We start from the raw sequence: 18,628 nt of genomic DNA on the forward strand, positions 1-18,628 counted from the left end.
AAACCCCTCATCCTGCAGAGCCTCGGTCCTAAGTCTCCATGTAGGGATCTGCGGTCGTGGGGGCTGGTGTCTCCAGTCTACCACCAAGGGCGAGTGGTCCGACAGCACTCGGGCCTTGTATTCCGCTCCTTCTATGTCTCTCACTATCCCAGCTGTTACAAACATGTAGTCTAACCTTGTGTACAAATCATGTGGCGCTGTATAGTGTGAGTACTGTCTATCCGTGGGATGCAGCCTTCTCCACGCATCCTCTAGGCCTAGGTCTTTCAGTAAGGTACTCAGCGCTTTAGCCGCCGGTGCCGTTATTCCTGCCCTGTCCTTGGACCTGTCCATTCTGGGGTCTACGGTACAGTTAAAGTCCCCACCCCACACTACCGTACCCCCTGCCAGGGGGCCAAGTTTACCGTAGAGGGTCCTAAAGTAAGCCGCTGTATCGTTATTGGGGGCATGCAAATTTATGATGTGCACTTCTCTGTTTTCCAAGAGACCCGTTACCACCACGATTCTACCCTCCGGGTCCACTGTAGAATCAAGCACCCGAAACGGCATATGGGGCGCCACCCAGGTGACAACCCCTCTAGCATACGCCGAGTACGCCGCCCCCACAACAGTGCCCTTCCATTTCCTCCTGGCCACCTCCAGCCTTTCTCTAGTGAGGTGGGTCTCTTGCAGCAGGGCTATGTCTACGCGCATCCTCTTTAAATACAGCATCACTTTGTTACGTTTAATGTAGCTGTTGAGGCCCCGTACATTCCAGGTCACAATTCTGAGATTACCCGATGCCATCCGGTCGGTCTTTCTCCATCCCATCCCTTCCCATAATGTTCCCCACGTAGGGTCATTTCCTGGCTCTTTCCCTTCTATTCAGGAACCATGCCCCCCTCCCCTTTCCCCAACCTCACACCACTGCACACAACTCCCCCCCTCCCCTCCAACCCCCAACAATAGCCCAGCTCCATCCCTGGATCTCAGGCCTACCCACGTCTGGACCCGTCTCGTGACCAAGAACAAGGACCCCGCGGGGTGTCACCAATCTAACAGTGACCTAACTAAATATACTACTATCGGGTGCAGAGGTTGCTCCCCAGGTGCTCTCAGTCATCTATTTAGGAGAAGTGAATTCAACGGGACCCGTCGCAGATGCCGTGACTTCCCCCACACAAGCACAATATCAAACTGTGTTCCAGTCCCAATGTCATAGCTATGGCCTCACGGGTGCCTGTGCAACGTGCTACTTATCTCCAGCCGCTTCTGTCTGGGCATCCGATTCCTGAGGTCGACCTTGCATATCAAACCATTCCATCTCTTCGCTCGGCGTCTCAAAGAAGAGGGATCTGTTCTTATAAAACACCTTTAACCTGGCGGGGTAAAGCAACATGTAGCGGTGGCCTGCTTCTCTAAGCCTCCTCTTCACCGTTCCAAAGTTCATTCGACTCTGTTGTGCGAGCAGCATGTAATCCGGATACGCCGTTATATTCGCTGACCCCCTTTCTATCGTGCCTCCTTTCCGGAAAAATTCGAGAATCTTCTCACGGTCACGATAGTTCAAGATCTTCGCAATCAACGGCCGCGGGGGGGCTCCTGGGGCCGGTCTCCTGGTCAGGGCCCTGTGCGCTCTTTCGACCGCGAACCCCTGGGTCAGCTCCCCACCTGTAATCTCCTGCAAAAGCATGGTTTCAACAAAATCCGTGGGGTTCGATCCTTCCATTCCCTCCGGTACCCCCACTATGCGAATGTTGTTGTGCCTGGCGCGCCCTTCTGCCTGCTCTGCTCTGTCCTCCAAATTGCCCACTCGTTGCACGAGGGCATGAAGCTCCTTGGCGTGTGTATTGCACGCCTCCGTGGTCGGGGCCAACTCCTTCTCCAGTTCCACAGTGCGCTCTGCGATCGTTCGCACATCCTGGCGCAACAGGTTCATCTCTTCTTGGACCGCTCCTATTTTAAGGTTTAGGCCCTCTTGCAGCTCTTTCATGGTCAGGCCCAGCTTTGTCTCCCAGGCCACCTTCAAGTCGGCAATTGGTGCCAGCACCTCCTGGATAGTACCCGGTGGGTCCGTCGCCGCCGCAGCGGTTTCTTTGCTCTTGCCCCCTTCCGCGCCCGAGGGTGACCTAGCGTAGGTCTCCATCGTGGGCTGTTTGATCCGGGGTCGCACCACCTTGGAGGACATCCTGCTGCGTCGGTTGGGCCCACGCGCCCAGCAGTATCCTCGCGGGGTTCGCTCGCCGGCCCCTTCACAGCGAGGTTCGGCAGAACCTGGGTTCACTCTGCTAGCCCGCCACGATCCAGGGCTCGCCCTTATGTTCTTGCCTTCAGCCAGAGGCACATGCGACCCGTCTATCTGGTTGGGCTCGCCCACGTTCTGACCAACCTTGTCTTCCTCAGCTCGTCAGACCATTTATGGCCCTTTGTCCACAGGCGGCCATCTTGGGTGCTCCCCTTCCTTTGCGCGACCGCCACCTTCTTCGGGGTCTAGTTCCGTGGATATGCAGTCTTGCTGGTGGGGAGGGCACTCACCATGTGCCCCCCACTTTCATACGCCTTTGGATGCACCGTGGGCTCGAAAGTCCGTCAAAAACCGTCACTTCTTCCCAGGATCAGGATCGGATCATCGGGAGCTCCTCCAAGGAACGTCCTCTCACGTAGCCATCAAGCCACGCCCCCAAATATATTGTGGGAGACTTGCCATGATGTGATGGACAACATCATTGCTGACAATATTGAAGGGGTTGTCCAGTCAAAATGTCGAAAACATTAGGTCGAATGACAAAAAATGTCAAAAAAATAATGTCGACATTTTTTTTTTCGAATGCTTTCTTTTTTATTTACATGTTTTTTTGGGTTCCGCAAGTTAAAAAAAAGGGTTAAAACAGAAAACATTTTTTAAGAAAGGGGTGTTGGGGGGAGCCCCCCATTCCGAACAAAAAACAAACAATAAAAGACATTCAAAATGTTTTTTTCGAAGTTTTTTTTTCGACATTTTGACTTTGGACCAAATGTTATTTGAAATAGTGACTGTTAACCATTGAAGGGACATGCACTGTTTACTGTCACCCTCATAGCTGCAAAAGCAACATTTTGTGTCACCCATATGACTTCAAAAATGAGTGCCGCTAATGTCGGCCAGAATGCTGGTAGTGTGGAAAGTTTGGAACAATGAACTGCTGAGGTTTTCAAAAATTGCTCGATTTTAGGAACAATGAACGTAGAAATATTTCAGAACTACAGCGCAAAGAACCATATGGGAGGGGTAAACATTCCAGACTGCTTAAACAAAAAATCAGGAAAAGATATATTTTATACTTGTTACATTGTCTACACCATGGAACCTACACACATGACACATTTCTGGTTTGTAGGATGTTGGGAAGTAAGCTGACAATTTTGAACACACACACATGCAAGCATTGCAGACCACTTAAAAAAAAGCTTACAACAAAATAGGAACATTTGTAGATTTTATACTTTTTACATTGTCCACGCCATTGGACCTACCCACATTGAATTTCAGGTTTGTAGTATGCTGGGAAGTGTGCTAAAATATGCTGAACAAAGAGAGATATGTGAGGAATGTGCACTGCTGAAGTGCATATTGCAACCTGTGAGAACCTTGAAGATGTATCCCTTGCTAATCCCCGGGGATCATCCAGGTGGCCAGGACACAGCCATCGCTATTGGATCCAGTTCCTGGGGGTGGACCAATGTGGGAGGATCACCTGGATGGGGGCTCTTCCTGGAGTGGAAGTGGGACACCGAAGTGTGAGAAGCGGTAGCCCCTTCCTTATTACACCTTTTCCCTTTTCCATTTTCTAGGATATCTAGGATATCTAGAAACTCACCCCCGCCCCCTCCACCCCCTTTCTTGGCACAAACACTTTCTCACAGACAGATTACTGTGAAATACAACAGACTAACACCAGAGCCGTATACCTGACATGGCCGAACACAAGGGTCAGGCAGAGTAAGGCAATTGCCGATAACTATACACAACTGACTTTCCTTTCACTTCCCCATAGGGATAAAAGGCAGAGCACGAAAGCACATTCTGAGCAGGGCCAAACGCACAAAGGAGCAGCTATTCCGGGATGGGAGTTCAAACGGAGGAGAACGTTGGCGAGACCTGAAAGGACGCCAAGGAGGGAGTTGCCCTTTTACACCCAGACCCGTGAAGCCTCTGAGAAGGGAAACGTAAGACCGGGAATCGCAGCTGGCGAATGGTGTGAAGGATGTCAGCGGTACATGGGACCCTCCCGCCCTGATCGCCAGCGTGGGGAGAAGCAGTTGCCATTGTGGTACCGTCCTTGACTCCACAGGCAAGAGATGCTGGTGGGTCGGAAAGCACTGATAATGGACCAGACTTTGTTGGGCTCTAGGTTGCAACGAGCAACACAGTGTAAAGAAAGAAGACTAAAGTTACAAAGGTCTTTTGTGGGTGAAATTGACACCAGAGTTAGAGTGGGATGGTGTCACGTGGGAGCTCATTTGAAGGACTCTAACCAGTGCCTGCTCCATAATAAGGAGAGTGTGTTGAATAAGGGAATCAATGTGGTCCTGCAGTGGGTTAAGTTAAATCCTGTGCATTCTGTGCATAGTCGAAAGTCTTCGGTTGTTATAGAAACTACAAGTACCAAGAAAAATTAGGACAGGCCGGTGTGAGGTGTCAAAGTGGTCATATGATGGTCAAGCCAAACCCCTTGTACAGTCGAAAGTATTTGACACGTGGAATCAAAGTGAACTATGTAAATGAGGCAAGTATGAACCCGAATGAGCAATGCCAGCGAACTGGGGTGAGCAGTTATACACCCGTGAACATTGTGAAGACAAATGTGAACCCGACTGAGGGATGTCCACAGTGAGTGTTGGTCTGAGACTGACTGAGGGAAGCTAACATTGAGAGAAGGATTGGAGCCCGGCTGAGGGGGATCCAAGATGGAAGAGTAATTGCCCGACGTGAAAAGAAATCGAAGGAACTTTTGTTTTGCTGTTTTGGCATATTAGGCCCTCTGGAGCAAGAGACTTTGCATGAAAGAGACTTGGGCACAGAAGGATCTGATATTGAGAAAAGGAACTCTACCCTCATGCAGGTGAAGCCCAAGAGTGTGCTGTGCTCAAGAGTCCCGTCTTGTCCTGAGCTAAAAACATGGGGAAGGAAGACCCCGGCCATAACATCCTAATTTACCATTTTGTAAACGCTTCTTTCTTTTCTTGTGAACATTCTCCCACACTATTTTGTAGGTTTGGCAATAGTTTTTTTTTTTTAATATAGGCCCTTTGTATTTGACTAGACTCCACTAGGACTGTATTGGTATTATGTGATGATCGTGGTTTGCACCCATCTCATATTAAGGTTTAGATTAGACATTTATCTCAGCCAGTATACAGTTTAATAAAGACCCTTGAACTGTGATTATTTGTGTCTGTCTTTCTTTGATACCATGCCTTTCTTACAAACCATTCTATTTGATGAAATCTTACACTGCTCATTCAATCTGTTCTATATGATCAATGCTTGTTGTTCCGTGGCTCATCCTCACAGAGTCTGTGTTGATGGAACACTATTTTACACCAGTGCAGCTCAAAGGGCTGTTTTTTTAGTTGAGAAAATGTCTTAATGCCAAGGGCAACAGTGACTGGTTGTGTGCCAGGGAACCTTACAATACCGTACTCCATAATTACAGATTGGTGAAAAAAACATTCATTTGTACTTCCCCTATTGATGTGCACTATTAGTTCAAACTTCCTCTACTGTGTTCAATTATGGACCTAATATATATATGGGTGAATATTATTCTAATGAGGCTTTTGTGACTTACACTATTAAGGGAGCTCATCTTAACCTCTGATGAGTTTGCATGTGTGAAAAACTGAAGTTGTTCTGCAGATGCAAAGATTGCATTACAGTGCTAAATGCTTTCTCTGGTTGTGTTAATGAAAGCTATACAACTGCTACTCACAGCGTCCCTGTTCTGTGTATGATAACAAATCTTCCTCTGCTAGCCCCCCAAACTCACAAGATTCCAACCTAATAAAAATGTAGCACCTTCTTCACCCCTTATCACAAGGGCACTTTTAACAGAGCTAAATACCATGCTGCAACCATTCTATTTCACAGAAGTTTAGACTGGGTATTAAATGTATTCTACATGATGAATGCTTGCATTTTAAATAGCTAATGCTTACAAAGTCTTTGTTGAGGAAAGGTTACCCTACACCAGTGTACCCTACAAGTAAATGGCTTGGATTGCGTGGAATGCTGTGGTCCCAGGTTTGTCCTGAGTTATTCAGTCTGAGAAGTACAGGGCAGCCAGACGTCATACTAATTAATTGGGGAAGTATATCCCTTGCTTTAATGATGAAACAGGACTTGCAAAAACGAATGGTACTTTTTCCTCAACCCTTCTTTATCTTTTCCAATCTGAGTAAGAGACACAAATGGAGGTTGACCACCAGATTTAATTCTAAAATGGAAACGTCATTAAGGTAGTTTCCGCTTTCAAGAGAGACCAAAAACAATTACGGATATCAAACAACAACATACAGTTATACATGACTTATCTGTACAGATGATGTAGTAAACTTAACAGATGAAGGAAATGTGGTGTTCCCTGATAACATCAAAGCAGTACTCCAAATGTGTTAAAATACTACACTCCGTTTACCCCAAAACAGTCCTTTAAAGGACTACTTATTACATGTATATGCAGACCTATAATAAAATAACATCTAAAAAAATCTGTTCAATAATTGTTTCCATAGCTGCAGCTATGCCAGCCACGGATATGAACAGAACCGTATAGTTGTGGGTACATGTACATCGATTTCATACATTCAAAAACACATATTGCAAAGGTTTCAAAGTCAAATTACTCATTGGTTGAGATGACGACGTCAGAAAGACATTTCAAATTGTGTGGTGTAACATCCATAAAATAATCTGATTACTGCACAGAAGTATGCACACTTACAGCCACAGCTAATAGAGAGTGTTTATACAAAACAGCCAAAATGTACAATGTCTAGATGGCTTGCTGATAGCCATGGGTACGGATTACACTTGGAGCTGCGGGTATAAGTACATTTTTTTACATACTCAAAAAGACATATTAATAAGGTTTCAAAGTTCACATAACACAAAAGTACAGTTAGGGGCATGGAATCAGAAAGACATGTAAAATTGTGTACTGTAAAATCCATTAAATAATATGATTACTGTGCAAACATTTATATTACAATAGCCATGTTTCTGGCAGCAGTTATAACCGCAGCTAAAAAGGTCTGCCAAAATAGACGATGTACCATTGGTTTGTTGATACCCATGGCTATAGAAGTCAGTGACAGTGCACAATGTTTTATTGGCTGGTCCACAGCCGTGGCTATACATAAAAAGTGCTTTAAAGAATATTTTCATTAAAAATTAATATTTCAAAATTTCTATGGGTGTCCCTCTTCCCTCTCTACCATATTTCCAAAAATCTTGTAAAATGTTTCTATGCTCTTTCCTTGACTAATTTTATTTTCCCAAAGAGAAAATACTGTTTGCCCCTAGTAAAAAACGTTTGTCCACAACTTGAACACATAGCTTTCATTTCAAATGTGGCATCTAAAGTCATATTACCAGAAAAACATTCAAAGCCAATGCTTTGAAAACACACCTGTCCTAAACATCAATATTAGTCTTATTCTCAAAATTCTCTATTCCTCCACAATCTTGTGAGCAATGAGATGCCTCTCCTTCTGAAATTGCCTACATTTCTGAAATGTCCAGCAAAAACAATATCTACAACCTATCTAACTCCACAATCTGCTAAAACCACACCTTCCTATCAGAGAAAAACACCTTACAATATAGAAAAACATTTAAAATAATGAGACAATATAATCTCCAGTTCAATTGGTACATATAAACATTACTCAAAAAATGATTTGATGTTATAGGTTGAATAGCTGGAGAGCCCCTGAGGGACTTGACATCATATTGGCAGATGGCCATGATAGAAACAATAAAGTCCCAGTCAGAAAGTAAATGCAGAGAATGCCACCTTCTCTCATCAGGTAATGTTCTTCTATTCTTCATTCTAACAAGGGAAGTGACAGACAGTGTTTTTTACTTGCACACCACAATGGACAACTACATGGACTGGCTAGAAGAATACTATCCCACAGAGGAGGACATACTGAAAGAAGATGCTGAAGAGAAGCAGCCACACAAAAAAAACAGAACATTCTGTATATTGTGAGTTTATTCTTTATGTTTATGTAAAATATGACAAACAATAATATGTAAAAGTAACACATATCATTCAGCATATAGGTATAGCGTAGTTTAGGGTTTATAAATGTCTGTGCAACCAGAAAAAGTACTTTAAAGTCTATTATGTCTTCAATTGTTTAAATATATTTAAATATTTTCAAACAGATGAAGAAGTGAATCAAGTTTCTAGATGGATTAAGCAACAGCCACCTCACGGATTCCCTACAAATACAATCATGGACCACATTAAAAGAAATTAAACACACGTTAATACATCTTCAAAACGATATGGAATCAATGGAAAAGTACATTAAAAGTACTGAGAAGAATAATAGATTGTACAAATTCAGACAATTGAGATGTTGAAGAGGATGTATCATGTGTAAATACTAAAGAAACATAAATCCCACAACCACATTCCCCCAAATAAATATTTTTACAAAAACCTTTGCATACTTATTTTACAATTAAAAATTTTTACAGTTATATTTATGGTTGAGGAATAGAAAGTCATTAAAGTGTTAGAGTAATTTTGCACAAATACTACACTTGATATATTTTAAAATAGGACTTTACAGGACTACCTGCCAAACATCTATCTACATATGTATTTTTTTAAACATTTGTTCATAGCTGAAACTAGGAGAGACGCTATGGAGTAGGCTCCCGGGGCACACAGACATTCATTCTAGCCGTGGCTACTGTCATTACTGTCATTGTACCCGTGGCTACCATGAATGATGTGATTGGTTTAAATGCAGACGTGGTTAATCACAGCAATGGCTGGAAGTTGTACCTGCAGCTACAATGAAGGATAGCCACAGCTATAATAAAATACATAGAAAAATGTGATTTATTTAACACACACTGTATTAAAAGGACCAATTAAGGATTACTGATCCATTTATACAGTCTGTGTTATTTATTGTCTACTTTTATAACTAAAGACTTCACCCTGAAAAGGACTGTTTTGGGGGAGAGGGAAGAACGAGGCAGGAACTGGGAAGGTAACATCTTTAGGAGGCACACCTATTGCAAAGGGTAAAAAAGGAACATTTTTCTTTGCATTTTAAGATTAGTTTTTTGGCCACATAAAAAGATAAATTACACGGCCCACGGTAATGGCAGTGTAGTTATGGTTAAGTTGCTAATCCCATAGGAAGAGCACTTTTTGGGCGGCTAATAACTTCGCTCTCCCTGGACAAATCCTCACCAAACTTTGCCAAAAAAGTATATGGCCCACTCTGAACTTTTTTTGCAAAGATTAGTGAGGTTTGGTGCAGTGGGGGGGGGCAAAGTTATAAGGGGGTCCCAAAATGTATTTTTTTCACATAGAGTGAATGGGGAAAAACTTTGCTCTCACCTACAGCTCAAACTGCTGGACAGATTTGCACCAAACTTGCGGCAGGAACAGCGGTTTGGTCCCGAGAGCGTGCTTTTGTAAATTTGGTGGACATCCGCCCGGTCATTGTTTTTTAAAAACAACCAAAAAGTAGGTCTCAAAAAATTTGCGATATCTATGTCTGTTCCACGGACACATTTCCCGGTTCGCTCCACGGACAGGACACCGATTGGCTAATCAGCTTGCGTCATGTCCATGGACATGCAACGTGTTCGCTAATTGGCTGGGTTGAAGCGTGAGGTGCATTGTATTGTTTTGATGTGTCCTCTTTCTTGGATCTGCGGACATCCGCAGACAGCGCAGTGACGAACAGGGAAAAATACAACTTTGGGGAGTGTGTTGGTTTGTAAGAGTGCTTGGGGAGGGTGGGGGAGTAAGAGATGGGTCAAATGCTGTATTTGTTTAGGTGGCAGGCACCCCTGATGTGTTTGTCATGTCCGCGAGCTGTCCGCGGAAATGAAAAATGCAATTCTGGCTATTTTACTTTACTAATATATTGGTTTTGGGTTGTTAGTACAGCGTTGATTGTAATTAATATCCTGTATAAGTAGACCATATAGCACAGTTACAATGTTTGATTCTATGGTGTGTTATGCTGCAGTGGCTGTGGCCAGGGCCTAGAGTCTTGGGTGCATGTCAGAAGGATGTTGGCCGTAGGCCATGCACCCAAGACTCTAGGCCCTGGTCGCAACCACCACAGCATAACACACCCATAGAATCAAACATCCATCAATTATCCACAAATCTACAGTTTGTGTATTGTTTGATTTGTATAGTTTGTATGTGAAGTTTTGGATACGTCATGCAATTAAGATTGTAGAGTTTGGTAACAAGCACTGCAGTATAACATATCCATGGAAGTATACATTTTGGATTGTGGTGTATGGTTAGATGTTTGCTTCAATGGTTGTGTTATGGAGCACTATTTGTGAGTTCCATTATTATATACTTGGGTAACTGAAAAAGATATTCTTTTTCAATTTCTGTGATAAAAGAAAATATCATGTTAGTGTAGGTAGTTCATATTGAGTTATTGCATTGCATAATAGATATTTCTGCATTATTTAGACCCTCATATTTAGTAGTTTACAAACCAGTGTTCTGTGCAATTTGCTCAGTTTCTGTGTTTGTTTCTTAAATCATTGGGTCAGTGCAAAAAAAAAAATCCATGCTGTTTTCAGTGTCTATTTGTTGTTTCTGGCTAATGTTCTATCTGTTGGCTTGTTGCAGATTTTTTGGGGCAGTTGGATACCTGTTGGCGTATTCTAACTGGTTAGAGTTTTTTATTTATATTTTCAAGTGACTCATCTATCTGTTGGGTTGTTGCAGAATTTTGGGTCAGTTAGATACCTGTTGGCGTATTCTAACTGTTTATCTCTTCTTATAATTTAGTGGTATTTATTTATCTGTTTGGTTGTTGCAGAATCTTGGGGCAGTTAGAACTTGTTGGCGTATTCTAACTGTTTATAGTTTTCTAATTGAAGTTTAATTAATGTTTATGCACAGATTAGTTATTAAATTTTGGTTTTAAGAATATTGAATAAGCATTTATAAGATTTGCTGGTAATCACTGCTTTAGAGTAATGGTACTATCATAACATTCAAACCATCCACAATTCTTTTTTATATATGCAGTGTAGTGACCTGCATTGGTTTTGGATACGGTGTGGTAGATTATACCTATTGTTGTGAAGGTTTTCTTACCAAGAGATACTTGATCATGTGTGAATCCAGTCAGCTTGCAGCTGTTTTTGGTAGCATCTGCATTGTAACGTAGAAGCATTAATATTACGTATTTACTATGGGTTTGTATTTGTAAGGTGGAGTGATTATCTGAATTGCAGGTAGTACATAATCTGCCATGGTTTGCATTTTGTACAAGTTTCTGAAATGGAACGGATTCACAATTAGGTATGGATACATACATGAAGCGTTCGTTAGGGATTTGTTCCTGTGCCACATTGTTGCAGAGAGTGCATGTATGTTTCCACATGTATGAAATCTGGAAGATTTAATTTATAGGTATGTTTTTCTTTTCCAGTACTTGTAGTAAGTACATTCAAAATGCTTGTGGATCTTCTTGTGAGTTATTGTGAATTTCACCATTCCAGAACAGTATTCCAATTCTTGTCTAATTCCATGAACACTGTATGTGTTGTCAGGATTGTTGCTTGCATTTCTATGAAGGACTAACATTTGCAAACACGATTGGTCTGTATTGTGTAAGTAAATGTTGTGAACAATTTGTGGCAATTGGAATAGAATATTTATTGCTACATTTGCGTAGCAATTTACACCCGTTATATTTGAATATTTGAATGGACCAGATAGTGTGTCCAAGTCATTTCTTCGCAGTGTGTGTTGCTTCTTTGAAGAATAACCTGAGTTACTTTGAGTAGTAGATTCTTCTTTGGTTGTAGTAATTGATGAAGTATTGGCTTCTTTTACTCTCTTTGGAGGATTTGCAGTGAGATCCTGTTGCATTTCTGTTTGAAGTAGTTTTCTTTTACAATGTTTTGCTTTTTCCGGAGCAGGATAGGTTTTCAGATGTGGGTGTACAGTGAACGTAGCCTATTGTATTCCCAAATGCAAGGAATATCAACGTTTACTTTACTTGCATCAAAGTTGATTAGAAATAGACCGTCAAGTGTACGTAAGTGTGATAGTGCTAAGTAGCTCAAGCCTTCTTTAAAGACTGTGTTCCCAATATCTATCAATTCTTTATCGAGGGTAAGACCTTGTGATTTGTGAATGGTGACTGCGTATGCTAGAGTTAGAGAAAATTGCTCTCTGCGTACATATATGTCTTTGAAAAGAAGGAATCGAGCTGTTGAGCGTCCTATCCTTTTAACTTCTGATAGTTTGTCAAAAAGAATATTGACAAACTGAATGTTGTCACGTGGGTATGTTTGAAAGCCAACAACTGTACCAAGTGCTCCATTAACTAGTCCTTGCTCCACGTCAAGGTTATGTTTAAGCATTACTCTACAGTTTAAAGATAATTTTAATATTTTCTCCAAACCAGCTGTGTTGGAGATAGAGTTTTCAAAGGTATTTAGTGGGTAATTCATAGAAATCAGCGCACAAGTGGCACACGCGGCTGGCGCACAGTATGCGTGTGCGCCAGCCTGCGCCAGCCACATGCGCCAAAACCCATTTCAGCGCACAGCGTATTCATGGATTCCAACATCCATAACCAGCCATGGCGCAGAGTGGCACAGCGACCCTGCAGCAGCGCCAGTTACGCCCCCAAAACCGCCCCGTGCGCCATGAACAGTGCACAAATCCAGTACATGACGCAAAAGCCAGTGGAGCAGCATACAGCCCCCCAACCATGAAAATGCATGTAAAACTCCCCGTGCATGCCCCAGAATACACACACCCCGCTCGCGGCAGCAAAAACGCGTGTAAAACTCACCGTGCAGGCCCCAGAATACACATACCTGCTCGTGCCAGGTAAATTGTGTACAAAAAGCACCCCCCTGTGGTGTGGGCTGCCTGTGGGGCATGCCCAGGGTGGATTGGGTGCCTGCGTGTATTGCAGGGCTGCGGGGGAAGTTTCACACGCGATAGGTCCTGTGCAAGCAGGGTACGTGTATTTGGGGGGTGCGCGGGAAGTCACACATGCGATATGCCTTGTGGGAGCAGGGTACATGTATTTGTGGGGTGTGCGTGAAGTATCACACGCGATAGGCCCTGTGCGAGCGGGGTACGTGTATTTGGGGGGTGTACAGGAAGTCACACACACGATAGGCCCTGTGGGAGCGGTGTACGTGTATTTGGGGTTGCGCGGGAAGTATCACACGCGATAGGCCCTGTGCGAGCGGGGTACGTGTATTTGGAGGGTGCGCGTGAAGTCACACACGCGATAGGCCTTGTGGGAGCGGGGTATGTGTATTTGGGGGTTGCGCGGGAAGTATCACACGCGATAGGCCCTGTGCGAGTGGGGTACGTGTATTTGCGGGGTGCGTGGGAAGTCACACACGCGATAGGCCTTGTGGAAGCTGGGAACATGTATTTGGGGGTTGCACGGGAAGTATCACACACGATAGGCCCTGTGCGAGCTGGGTACGTGTATTTGGGGGGTGCATGGTAAGTCACACACGTGATAGGCTTTGTGCGAGCGGGGTACGTGTATTCAGGGGAGCGCAGGAAGTACCACACACGAATTGGCATCGTGGGCCCTCCCAGGTGTGCGGTTCCTCCCTCCCCATGCCCTGCAGCCAGCCCACACCACAGGAGACTACCCTACAACCCTCCCCATGCCCTGCAGGCAGCCCACATGGCACCATGCTCTTATGAGCACACTTGGGAGCCCTGACTCATGTCCCCCTGCAGCCCACCCACCCAGCAGTGAGGGGCACCTTCCAGCAGGCCCCAACTGAATTCCCCCCACCCACTCACCCACCCAGCAGTGAGGGGCACCTGCCAGCAGGCCCCGACTCATGTCCCCCTGCACCCCCACCCACCCAGCAGTGAGGGGCACCTGCCAGCAGGCCCCGACTCATGTCCCCCAGCACCCCCACCCACCCAGCAGTGAGGGGCACCTGCCAGCAGGCCCCGACTCAAGTCCCCCCACCCACTCACCCACCCAGCAGTGAGGGGCACCTGCCAGCAGGCCCTGACTCATGTCCCTCTGTACACCTACCCACCCAGCAGTGATGGGCACCTGCCAGCAGGCCCCGACTCATGTCCCCCACTAACACATCATCACGATCCACAATCATGGCCCTTATGGCCACCCAAATCCCACCCCACCCCAGTCCAAACACTGAACCAAGTTTTCCATCCACCCCACATTGAAATCCCCATTACATGATACATCCCAAATGGCAAGAATGCACATCAATACATGTCCGTCACACACACACAATGTGTGCAAGTGAATGAGAAAACCCACATCGTGACATGCATGAATCCAATGTGAGAATACCACACATTGAAGTATGAAAAAAAAATGTATTAAACACAAAAGCAAGGGAATGAAATGAAATCACACAATAATGGAAATAATAAACTAAATGCTGCATGTTCCAAAAAAATTTAATAAAAAATATATGAAAGCAGAATTAAAAAAAACCAAATGAAAATGGTTCCAAAGTGTCCGTCCAGCAAACCAAATCCAAAGAAAAAAAATCAGAAAAATCCATTGCTCCATGGTAAACACTAAAAAAATGATGAGAAAAGCAGTCTTCAACCATATACAAAGAACACATCCAGGGTCCATGAGCCCAACAGTTGAAAGGAAACCTAGAAAAATCCCTACCTAATAAAGAACTATCTACAAAAAGGTGGGGCATAGTCCAAGTGCCCCAAATGAAAGAAAAACATAAATGAAACCTAACACTACCTAACTATATAAAATGGCGGCGGGCAAGTCCTACGGCTCACTTGTCGATTTCCTGGGCCAGGGCATCATCAAACTCCTGTTATATGTCCTGGAGGCGGGCCTGTTCCATGGCCCTGAGGTTTCGCAGGGATAAAGCCATGTCCACCTCTAACTCCCTGCGAATTTCCTCGAGGCACTCGGCCCGCATCAGCACCATGTGCACGGAGTTCTCCGCCCTGACCATAGTGAGCCTTGCCTCTTCCGCCCACCGCCGCTCCGCAACTATGTGCTGGCCCACCTGCTGCCACAAGGAAGTCACTCCCAATCCAGGTTCTTCCTGGATTGGGAGTGCCTGCCCCTCTGATGTTGATGGCCCTGAGCCATCATCGCTCCCACCTTGAGCCTGCTGCTGCCGTGCCTGTGCCCTGCCTCTTGATGCCTGCATGTCCTCCTCCTGCTGGAGTGCAGTTGTTGGGGTGGCCACCCCTGCTGGACATCCGACTCCCGACTGTGGCAGGGATGTGTCCTCCACCAGCCTGGCCGCTGGGTCAGAGGCAGCTCCACAGGGTACCCAGGTGATACATGGGCCGGAAGATGCCACGGAGGATGACTGGTGCATAGGGGGTTCAGGTGAGGAGGGGGTCGGAAGAAGGTCCAGCACACGGAGGAATCCAGCACTGGTGACCCGTCCTAGTGGGTCAACGTGGTCAAAGAGGCATCCGAGATGGCATGCAGTGTCTTCACGAAAACACTGCAGGTCACCTCGTATGCCCCGTTGATGCAATGCCATCCCAGCCAGGACAGGCTCAACATGGTCCCGGATCGCCACATCCGCAGGGAGATGAAGGCCAGTTGTTGTGCGCTCTTCCCTGAGAATGGGTCTGGACGTAGCCATCCCTGCTGGTGCGGGATGATGCAGTCACAGGATCAGGGACAGATTACACACAGGCACCTGCGTGGCGGCCTGTGCTGCCTCCTGTCCCTGAACTGTACCACTAGCACCAGTGGAATCCCCCCCTCCAGACCCCGTGTGTGTCCCTTCCACGGCCTCCTCCTCAACTCCGTGCCATCTTCCTCCATCGGACCCTGTGGGGTCTCAGCTGCCCCTTCTGCTGCTGAGGAGTCAACCTCCGACCTCCGCCTCTTGGACCTACCCTCGGCAGCTGCGGCCACGGACGTGGCACCAGACTTCTCACTCCCCGATGAGATGACAACATGGGAGGGGAGCCGGGCCTTGCGTCTCCGGCTGGCGGTGCGATCCCTGCCACTTTGCTCCACAGCACCGTCTCCGCCCTCTTCATCAGTTGACGCTGCAGACAGGGAGAGATAGAACACAGGCATCAGGGCACTGTACAATGGTCTGATACACATATGACAGTTGTACATGGGTGGCAGTGTCAAACTTCAGACATGGCATCACACTCCCCAACATGAGCAAATCAACAGGAATGTTTCACCAGGCAGCACCACCGATACACAAACAACAGCATGAGCAGCCGAAGGTGAGCCTGATGTCACATGCAACACGGGAAGTGCAGAACTCATGCACACACGCCACCAGACATACATGCATCTGTACATCTCCACCACCTGTCGCAGTGATAACATCGCCATCCATGTCACATCTGGCAATCAGCCTCCTACATGTCAGTGTCACATGCATCCATGGTGTATCACAGTTGCACACTTGTCAAATATACACACATGCAAATGTACATAGTGCAGATACATGCAGGTGGAAGCAGCATCCATGTGTGACACCACAACCATGACACAGTACATACACAGACATTTAAAAATGTGTGCACCCATACCTGCATTTGGCCAGCATGCTTACCTACATATACACCATCGATGTGTCTCACACATGAGAGGACTCACATGCAGCAGGCTCACGTCCCTGTACAAACACATCCATACATGGCCCTACAAAGACATATGTGCAACCTGCCCAGTCCTGCCACACCTCACCATGCACAGCATCCAATCAGTACGCATGTACACTTACCGCTCGACTCCAGATGGGTCTGCCCCTCAAGGACTTGGAGGTGGAGCGCTGGGCGTATACGTTCCAGGACCCTCATCTGGTTGTTGGTTAGGTGGACCCAGCACCCCTCAGCATCGGCTGCCTTCAAGAGGCGCCGGGCCTTGTTGAGGGTCCTGGAACTGAAGTCCTCCCAGCTTTTCCGGACGTGTTGAATGTCGCAGAATGCCATCCCCTCCACGTTGATGGCAGCCACAACGTTCATCCACATCCTCATCCGTCCTTCATTGTCGGCGCGCAAACTTCCAAAGAGGGCATCATACTGCCCCAGGACTCGCTCCACCAGGATACCAACTTCATTGGCACTGAAGCTGGTAGCCCTCTGCCTCTGTGGCTGGGAGTTGCCAGTGGTGCCAGATGGTGTTGTGTCCGACATGGCAACCCCGGAGGCAGGTGTGGGTGGGTGACTGGGTCCTGGGGCTGGGCTGTGGAGCGATGGAATAGCAGTCGGGAGTCTTCTGTTCCAGCAGGGGTGGTCACAGCAGCTACACCCCTGCAGATGTCTGATGTGCAAGCACCAAACAGCAGGGCACGTGGGCAGCAGGCAGGCAGGCAGCAGCAGATGGCAGGTGGGAGCGTGCTCAGGGCTCTGGGGGGCAGGAAAATGGCCTTCAGGGCAGGAGCGTGGTCTTCCGTGTGTTGTTGCGTGGCCAGCTTGATACGGAGTGATTTGGCATGTGAAAAAACTGCACGTCAGCATGTAATTTGAGGAAAGGCACTTAGCACGTAAGTGCATCTGTGATGTTACACGCGCGGGCGTTTACCTCGTAACGGGTGCATAGAGATTCAGCACGTGAAAAAAATAAACGTCCGCGTGTGAATGCGCGTGATCCGAGGAAAGTGCCTAAGCGTGTCTGTGACGTGATGCACGCGGGTGTTTCCCTCAGCACGGGTTAAAGGTGAGCGGGGCCAGCAGTTTGCTGTACGTGCCTTTCGTGGAGACCGACGTGTGTTGCTACTTCGTGTTGTTTTGCACGCCATCACAACTTCACAGCGGACGAAGGACGTATCTCTTCTTTTGGCGGGGGTATTGGCTACGCGTGTTTTTTATTATCACGCTAGTCTGACGGTGAGTCGCGCATGCTATTTTTCCCACTGAGGGTGCCCCTGTGTATCGTGTACCCATTTTCGAGGTCATAGTAGCCTGCGTGTACCACGCGTACGTGGCTTTCGTGACCCTGGGTGCCACTGCGTACTGCAGGAGGTTAATTCCACACACATGGGCTACCGGGGGTAGCGTGCACAGTTTTACTGCAGTTTTGGGGTGCCTGAGCGTTGCGTGACCCATCACTTTATCACCAGGGTCACATACAGCTTTGCAGGTGCAGGGGTGCTGTTAACATCTTGAATCCCACCCCCTTCACCCCAATTGTGCCGGCACCACTCCATCTGTGCCATGGCTGGGAGGCCACGAAAGGTGAGGGGCACCTCGGCTGGCCGTACTCCACGTGGCGGGCGTGGTCAGGGATGTGGCCGGGGTGACCAGGGTGTAGGGGCACTCCAGGGTGTCCAGGGTGGCTGCAGAGGGGGAAGAGGCAGGGGTGCGCCAGCTCCTCACAATGTTGTGCCACATGTTGGTGCAGTCATGCCACCACCCCCTGCGGC

Source organism: Ambystoma mexicanum, chromosome 5q, assembly GCF_040938575.1.
Source record: "Ambystoma mexicanum isolate Mex_15411 chromosome 5q, UKY_AmexF1_1, whole genome shotgun sequence".
NCBI lineage: Eukaryota > Metazoa > Chordata > Amphibia > Caudata > Ambystomatidae > Ambystoma > Ambystoma mexicanum.